This window comes from Procambarus clarkii, chromosome 65 (genome assembly GCF_040958095.1).
Source record: "Procambarus clarkii isolate CNS0578487 chromosome 65, FALCON_Pclarkii_2.0, whole genome shotgun sequence".
Classification (NCBI taxonomy): Eukaryota; Metazoa; Arthropoda; class Malacostraca; order Decapoda; family Cambaridae; genus Procambarus; species Procambarus clarkii.
In genome coordinates, this window is record NC_091214.1 from 23,169,332 (window position 1) to 23,177,775 (window position 8,444).

Consider the following 8,444-nt stretch of genomic DNA (forward strand, 5'->3'; position numbering starts at 1 on the left):
TTAATAATAATAGCAATGCTGCGGTTCGAGTTAGCAATGTGCAAAGTATGCTGGAGGCATTTTGATGTACAGTATCAGGTGGCATCTCCTGCAGGGAGCATGCGACCTTAAGCTGTGCTTGGATTTCATTACCACACTCACCAGACCTGCTTAGTGGTTTGTTATGGTAGACAAAAGAATGAAGCTAGTTATATATAACATGCATATACAGAGTAATAACAGTAAAAACCAGCGTTGAATTTAATGAAACGCCATTGTCTGGGTGAGCCTCGGAGGCTCCCTGGAGCTATAGGACTGATATACGCTATATTAGTCTGAGGCTTCAGTCAATGGAGTTCTGCCTACTGGGGACCACGAGCCAGAAAGCCCCCTCAGAAAGACACAGGGAGGAATGGACTAGGAAAACCCTCTTGTATCTGGGGGTATTTCCTGTCTGCCACTGACTGGGGTTAGGCACCCAAAAAGGTAGGCATCTCAAAACAAACCCCACATGGTAGGAAAATGAAAAGAAAAACCAAGACTGAACAAAGAAACAACTCCCCAAAATAAAACAAGCAAACGTTAACCACCGCCTCTGCGCAGCCCTCTCAACCCTCCCCCCCTTCTCCCTCTGTGCAGTTCTCCATGCGGTTCATAGGAAAGGCAGCCCTAAACGCATGCAGTCCCAGTACACTGCAGGAGTATGTTACTCCTGACCTACACCACAAATAGCAGGAAACACCACAAGGGAACAAAATCTTGTAGGAAATTGAGGTCAGAGTTGACAAGCACCCCAGAGTGCATCAGCCTATGAACTGAAGGTGTGAGTAGCCTGCATGGGAGGGTCTGGGGTACCCCCTCCCCTTCCCAGGAAGAGGGAGGGCTGGGCAGATAAATGGCACAGCGGCAGTGAATGACGTTTGCTTATTTCTTTAAGTTTTGGAGAGTTCTGCCTCTCTGTTCGGTCTTCGGTTGTAATTTCTTACAGAGTGGTTTTTTTTGTTATGCCTACCTTCTGGGTGTCTAACCTCGGTCGATGGCAGACATGGAATGCTCCTAAACACATAGGGGTTTCCATAGGCCATTGCTCCCTGTGCCTCACTGAGGGGGGCCAGGTTCTGGCTTGTGGTCCCCAGTAGGCTGAACGCCATTGACTAATGCCCCAGTATTATAGTGTCTATCAGTCAGATAGCTCCAGAGAGCCGGAGGGGCTCCCCACAGAAAATCAGACATGGAAATAAAATGTAAATCAGACATGGAAATAAAATGTAAAAACATCTTCGCAGCAACACCCACCCCATGTACAAACGCATGTCACAGAGTAACTGCCACAAGGAGATGGCTAAATGAACTCTCGTGAATCATGAGACTACCTCGCTCCATCTTGGCCAAAGTACTGTTAAGAATAATTAAAATTCATTGTGTTGGGGGATAGGCAGCCAGCTTATACATACAGTACATGTTAGGCTTATATCAAGGTCCTCCCCAATATAGGTCGAATTACTGACCCTTCACAGGATGCAACGCTACAATAAGATAACTCCTGGGTACATATTTACTGCCAAGTGGACAGGGGAATTAGGTGATAGGAAATGCGCCCAACCATTTCTGTCCCACCAAGGATTCGAACCCAGAATTCTTAATGTGAGTCGAGAATGAACCCCAACTGTACTACCGGGACTCTGTATGTCACATACAAGTTATTTTTAATTTTTTCCTTTATCAGGAAATGCATATTAACAATATTAGAAGGAATTTTTTTTCTTACACACTTGGGTTATCTTTTTTTATTATCTTTCTTGCACACTTAGGTTATTTTTTCTTGGGTTATCAGCTATTAACAGGTGTGTAACCAAGAAATTAAGATTTGGTATTGCTAGGAGGAGGAGGTTTCCAAATGTAAACCAAAGTACTTTCTGGAGATCATTCCAGGATGGGTCGAAATACTCCAGCGCCTTCTTTTCCTCATTACCTTAACAGTCTAGTATAGGCATTTTGAAAAAGACTGCTGAATTGGGAGGCGAGAGTTGACCTGGCGGCCTTGCTATCATACAGCTTGTGAGAGCAGGATATTGCTTTAGGGAACTACCAAGTGGTATTAGCTCAAAAAAATTTATGACAAAATTAAGAACATAATATATGTACAGTATACAGAACAATAACAGGTCCATGGTGCCAAGTATAAACCTCCCAAAGATCCCCTTATCTACTGTATATTTACCAGGATAGCAAAGATAGGCATGTACTGTATATTATTTACACTGTGCAATTTTCCAAGCAGCAATAATCTCAAAATATATGCTTGATATCCTTCCGACATGCAAGTTAGATCCATTCTTATTGTACGAAGACTGCATCAAATTTCATAATTTAGAAGAAGTCCCATTAAAGGTCAGAGAAAGGCCCAGACATGCCTGCTTGGAGAATGCCAAAGGCACCAGATGACTGGACACACATTGGTATGTGACAAATGTAAAAACAAGGAATTAATTTACTAAAAATACCAAGAAAGGTGTATGGGAGTATATTGAGAGGGGTGAGGGAAAATGACAAAAGCGCAGAATATGGTTTCCCATTATCAGAGACAGGAAATATGTTAGGTCCCCCTAGACCAATGACTGACCTTTCCCAGCTATCAGTTCTGCTAGGTGAATAGGGGCATATTAGACACTCGTGCCTATAACTTCTCCAAGGAGAAGTGAGAAGCTGACTCAACTATCAGCATACATACCAGACAGGATATAGCGCCTCTTTACACTATAACAGGGAGTTCACACTAGCCAAATCGTCAAGGAAGGCCAACTCGTGGATCCAAAAAGTCGGTGCTCCCATTCTAGGAACCAAACTGAGGTCAAGGGAGAGAACTAAAAATTGGTAAGAAATGTGAATGAAATCCCAGCCAAGCCCTGAACCATGGGTGAATAGGAATGTACCAGATATAGTACACACATCACTAAAGGAGAGGGGAAATGAAACAAACTCTCTTGATAGTACTTGGCAAACCATGGACAGTGGATACCCGAAAGTGAAAAACATGAAATAAGAGCATTGACCCCACAAAATTGGAGTCTTCCTTCACCACAGAGAAAAGCAGGAGAGACTCTGTGTCCAAAATATCTAAGATGTGAGACAGAAAAGTGGAGTGCAAGGCATGCCCAATGAAGATGGGAACCAGATTCACGAATCAGTTATGCAAGCACTTACGAAACTGTACATCTTTTCTCAACTTTTAGCAGCTTTGTTTACAATTATTAAACAGTTAATAAGCTCCGAAGCACCAAGAGGCTGTTTATAACAATATTTATTTATATATATATACAAGAAGGAACATTGGGTTTGTGAGCACATAGCATGATGTGTTGTTTACATTCTTGTAAAGCCACTAGTAAGCACAGCATTTTGGGCAGGTCCTTAATCTAACAGATAATATTAAGTAGGTAAATTCTAGCAAAATTTATAAAATGTTAATAGGTACATTGTAAGAAATTTTGATAAAGATTAGTAGGTATATTAAAGCACATTGATTGATTGGTAGCATTGATAGCTTGACTGATAATTTGACAAAGATTAGTAGACACAATAAACATATTGATAGCACATATAAGATGACAGCAATGATCACAATGGTATAGTAGTATGGCTTAGGTACATATATATATTGGGGGATTGGGTAGCACAATATGTGTTCAATATAACAACCATGATATCAGATGATATCAATGATTGCAATGGTAAAGTTATATGGCTTAGGTACATATATTGGGGGATTAGGTAGCACTAGATACAGTGCCAGGTAGATACAAATGCAGGCAAATATGTACTACAAGTATATTGGGTAGCACTAGATACAGGCAAAGGTTTCCTACACTAGGTAGAAAACTATGAAGATGAAATTAAGTACTTTTTGTTTTTGTTTTTGAATAAGGCAAAAGTTGGACAGCTTTTAAATTCGTTAGGGAGCGAGTTCCATAGACTAGGTCCCTTTATTTGTATAGTGTTTACACAGATTAAGTTTGACTCTGGGGATATCAAAGATATATTTATTTCTGGTGTGGTGATTATGGATCCTATTACATCTGTCCAGGGAGAGTTTCAGAACAGGATTTGTATTTTGTAAATGTAGATGGCACAAGAGAATGTGTGGAGTGAGTTTATGATTAGCATGTTTAGGGAGTTAAACAGGGGGCTGAATGTTGTCTGAAAGCAGAGTTTGTTATTGTTCTGATAGCAGATTTTTGCTGGGTGATGATGGACTTGAGGTAGTTTGCAGTGGTTGAACCCCATGCACAGATACCATAAGTAAGATAGGGATAGATTAGTAGATTACTGAGTAGTATAGTGAGAGAGCAGAGTTAGGTACATAATATCTGATTTTAGAGAGTATACCAACTGTTTTAGAGACTTTCTTAATTATGTGTTGTATGTGGGTGCTGAAGTTTAGTGTCTTTGTCTAAGTATAGGCCAAGGAACTTTCCATCTTTTTTATTGCTGATGTTAACATTGTCTATCTGAAGCTCAATTGAATTTGCTGAATTGCTGCATTTGCTCAATTCCTGAATTGCATATGAATATCCATGTAGTAACAACAATTAATTGGAAAATTTTCATACTTGTAAATTGTTTAATATATGTTAACTGAAAGATTGAGGATAGATGTACACATTCGAAGTATTTGCATAACTGCTTCGTGCATCTGGCCCCAGGAGCACGAGTCCCTCGGACACTACACGAGAGGCCCAAGTATACCTCATCCAAGACCATCAGAAAAAAGACAAGCACCAACGTGGATATCCTATCAGGGTCTCTCGAGTTCTGCCTTGCATACGATCTCACCCAATTGACATGGCAGGTGAAAAACCAACAACCATTAAGAGAGAGTAACTCTTAAAGAGACTTGACTCACTCTCTCTTGAGAGACTTACTCTCTTATGAAAGATGTCTTAACTCTCTCATTCTCTCCTTGCTTAAATCCAGCTCTGTGACTAAGGGAAGTTTTGTAAGTATTTTTGATTGATATAATTATTAAATTATACAGTAATATAATCTAATAATTTATTATTATATAAATATTTGTCGGCTCTTTATATATCATGTATACATACCTTTAATGTGCTAGCATCCTTATCAAGCAAGATTATCTCCTGTATTCCAGGTACATTTTTCAGGAACTTGAAAAATTTTAATTCGGCACATCCTAAGTCAGCTGCCTGAAATGTTCAAGATTTCAGTTGATAAACACATACAGATCTAGATCAAGGAGGAAGGTGACCCTCTCCTCTATCATACAACTATACATCAACAAGCAAAATATATATTAGACTTTTTAATTAACACTACAGTTCAACAGCATCAACAATTAACATCCTATATCATTTCTGCAAACTAAGACCTGTTACCTTACTACTGAGGCTGATAACAGCTAATATTGAGGATCTTAACAACTAATACTGAGGATATTAACAATAATAATAATAATTAAATAATAATTTATTATTATTATTAGTATTACTGTATTATTATTATTATTATTATTACTATGTTAATATCCTCAGTATTATATTATTTTTTATAATAATGAATACAGTATTACAATATATACAGTATTATAGTACAATATTATAATGATGAGGATTTTAACATCTCTGGTATAGAACACTGCAGAGGTTCATAATGCATTTATTCATGATTACTGATAAATCAAACATAACTGCAAAATGGACATCTACTTTGTTGTTATACAATAAATATGTATTCATCCTTACTCTAGTCCCTGTATTTCCATTATACTGTCTAGTTATATATATTGTTTGTGTTTTCTCAAAAGAAAATTTAGCCCCTTACATAGTGTTTCGGGCAGGTCCTTAATCTATCAGGTAAGATTTATTTAAAAAGTTATTTATTTATATATACAAGAGTTCTTACATTTGTAGCAAGTATATTATTGGGATAATCTACTCGCATACAGTAGAATAAAGTAGAACTAAAGTAGAGCTAAGGATGATCATTGTCAAGGATGAATAATTTTGTATTGAGAATTTTTTACCAGATCATTTTTGTACTGTACTGATTTACTGAAAATGATAAAAAAAACAATAGACATGAATGAAGGAAATTTATCAAATTTCTTCCTTACCCAAAGTCTTACCTTTCTAAATGTCCCTTTGCTAACGGAGATAATTTTATCAATAACTCTCTGGTAGCGCTGCAAATATAATGGAGGGGAGAAGATAATTCCACTTTCAGATATGCACAGAGTACCGTTACTCTCATCCACAATCTCCTGACTCTCCAGCTTGGATTTGCACAGGGATAAAGCTGCATCAACTTTCTCTGGATGTGAATATCAATGATAAATGGTAACATTGCTAGAACAAATAACCACTAAACCCACATATTACAGATAAGAAAATTTTCAGTACTCAGCCTTCCTGAAACATTATTAAATTGAGACTAACATTGGTCCAGGACTAACCAAAATTACAAATTTCTAATTTCTAGTGTGTGGGTTTAATATATAACAAAATGCAACATAATAAAGATGAAATACTTTAAATATAAAATAAAGATAAAAATATTACAAAAATATTTAAAAATAAATCCTCTTCTACATACAAAAGTTTAAACAGCACCCTTTGTACAGTATGTATATACAGTACATTATAAATACTGTATATCTAATACTGCACTGTATGGGGTTTCCTGCCGTCATGGACACAAGTCTGGAAATAGGCTTATTGAAGTCTTCCCTTGGCCAACTATCGACTTTCCCCAAGGATCCAACCCAAACAATTGCCTAACTCCTGGGTACCTATTTACTGCTAGGTGGACAGGGGCATGAGATGATAGGAAATGTACCCAACCATTTCTATGCCGCCCAAGACTCAAACCCAGAATTCTGGATTGCAAATCGAGAACAAACCCGACTGCACTACCAGGATCCTCTCTGTAGTACATACTTGCCAGTAAATTTACTTACATGGATCTAAACCAAAATAACCCAAGCTAAACTTAAATTATCTAGCCTAGCGTAACCTAAAATAATCTAGCCTAACCTAATCTAAAATAATCTAGCCTAGCCTAACCTAATCTAAAATAATCTAGCCTAACCTAATCTAAAATCCACCTAACCTAACTTGACCTAACATAACCTAGCCTAACCCTATTTAAAATACTGTTTCTAACCCAACCAAACCTAACCTCACATAAATAACCAACCCCACCATAATATTTATTTGTATTTACTTATATATAAGAAAGTCCATCGGGTTATGAGAGTACATAGATGTGGTCATTATTACAAACTAAGGAAGTCATTAACACACATAATTGCCGATAATTAGACTTAACTCCTGTACCTATTTATAAATTATAACACGCTTTGGCCAGCCTAACACTGCAATATATATATGTAAGTTTTAAGAGTAAATGAGGTAAATAAGCGAAGAAAAAACCCCAGAATCCAATTTGACAGATTTAATTGACAGGTTAGGAGAGACTAGTTTATTAAACACAAAAATTGGTTGATAAACCGAATTTTATTTAATCTTGAACAAGACAGGTTTAGTACTCATTACAAAGTTACGAAAGTAGAAGTTAGTTTAGTTCATTTATTATGCACCCCATACCCATCTTGTGGGCGGTAGTAGAAAGGGTTACAGAGGCACATAATGGGCTCAGGGACTGAACCCCACAATTCATTTACTAAGCAAGTTACAATCTTGATGAGCTAGTTACAAAATTCAATACAAGTCGAAAGTAGAAGAAAGGCAACTAACCACCATCTTCTTGCCCTTGTAGAGGGTGAAGAAGGCTCACCCGCTGTCCGCTCTCCATGTTGGTAACGACCCTCTCGTTAAGCCGGCGCCAATTGACCTCTTTTAATTGGGGGTTCGAGTCATTTCGTACACAAGGTGATCGCGCATATTTTATGATATTTTAATTATTTTGTTGATATAAAATATGAGAGTACATATTGTTGATATCAAATCTTGCCACAATGTTATTTTTTTCACCTTACCTGATATATTAGATTAATTAAGGACCTGAAATGCTATATGTGTGTGTGTTAGTGGTTTTGCAAGAATGTACAGATATCATTAATGTAATCTCACCAATCCATTGCACCTTCTTGTAAATAAAATATTATTACTGTATTATTATTATTATTATTAATATGCCCTGTTTTATGCCCATGCAACTATGTGACCACTTCAATCATGTCACCCCTAACTCTCCGCCTTTAGAATGTAAATTAAGTTTTTTTAATCTCACTCTTCATAGGTAATATTTCAAATTTGCGGGATCAACTTTGTTATCCTGCGCTGAACGCGTCCTAGTGAATTATGGCCGAGACTGGCCAGCATAATCTAAATGGGACATAACAAGAGAGCTGAAGAATTACGTCAGGTGTTTTATTGCTAACGCCTCTAGAAATAAATCCTAGTGTTCTATTTGCCTCATTTCGA

General features: G+C 37.3%; 1 long non-coding RNA gene across 1 annotated transcript; it reads right to left on the minus strand.

The window, feature by feature from the left end:
- Positions 1 to 5,053: 5,053 nt before the first annotated feature.
- LOC138354892 (uncharacterized) lies at positions 5,054 to 7,877 on the minus strand. The gene is made up of 3 exons (XR_011223706.1): positions 7,755 to 7,877; positions 6,125 to 6,309; positions 5,054 to 5,186 (listed from the first exon to the last, which is right to left on the minus strand). It is a non-coding gene; the product is annotated as an uncharacterized lncRNA (long non-coding RNA).
- Positions 7,878 to 8,444: the final 567 nt, after the last annotated feature.